The sequence below is a fragment of the Anoplophora glabripennis genome, unplaced genomic scaffold, assembly GCF_000390285.2.
Source record: "Anoplophora glabripennis isolate ALB-LARVAE unplaced genomic scaffold, Agla_2.0 scaffold654, whole genome shotgun sequence".
Taxonomy (NCBI): Eukaryota; Metazoa; Arthropoda; class Insecta; order Coleoptera; family Cerambycidae; genus Anoplophora; species Anoplophora glabripennis.
The window spans coordinates 146,215-147,297 of record NW_019417027.1 but is presented as its reverse complement, the minus strand read 5'-3'; positions in this window follow the sequence as shown (position 1 = coordinate 147,297).

Here is a 1,083-nt window from a genome sequence, read left to right as displayed (position 1 = left end):
GGGTGTGTAAGTGTTAGTCGTGTGGGGATGCCCCCTTACGGGGGCGTACGTGTCTTTTGGTGTATTTGTCTGTCTGGTATATTGTTTGTCGGGGGTCGCAATTTTAAAGAAATGTATTCTAAAGTAATGCAAATAACTGATAAATAAGTAAAAACTTACCTGGGCATTACCCCGGGACAGGTGCCTGCAACAAAGATGCCGACGGCCTCTATGCTTAGCCGGGGATTAGGTCGGTGATTACAAGGAAAGAAAGGAATTCTTTCCAGGTAGCCTTAATAAAGGCAGGTAGATTTTGCTCGTTGCAATCACTTCACCTTACAAACACGTCCGCTCAGCTCGGCTGTTCGCACTGAACTCAGAATTGAGGTTAGGACACGCTTTACCATTGGGGATAAACGACACGATATGCAAAAACTGGAAGCATTCAGTACACGCTATTTGTCAATACGGTATCCAGTCACGTGATTTTAACGTTTAACGTATTCGTAAATACCTTATGTAAAATTCTACAGATAATGTTGTCCGTAATTTAAGTTGGAATAACGTTACTGTAACAAGCGTATCGCTATACACACCATTGTCAAATGTAATAGTTATTTTATTTACAGAGAAGATATGCTTTATTAATTTTGTTAATTATTAATTAGTATATTCTATATATTCATCATATACGCTTTCTGTTTGCGACTGTAGGTGGTATATATTACATTATATATATATATATATATTGTTATGATTGTATATGTGTGTATAGTCTTGTATGTTTTATGTGTTAGCGCCAAAATTAAAATTTATGTGTATTGATATTAATTTTGTTTAGATTGGTGTATTATGTGTTGTATATCTTTGCCCTATCTAGCTTGAGACTCTATCTCTGTAGTCGGTTCCAAGTGTTAGCAAAAACCACACCAAGCACAGCTATAAAACAAAGGTTTAGTAATAAATGTATTTATTAACAAAATTTCTATATATGTCAAAACTTGTCACTCTATTTCTTAAATACACTAGTTAATATATTTTGAAGTATGTCACAATGTTTCTAAATCTTTATATAAGAAGTTATATTGATGATCTCGTCAAGTT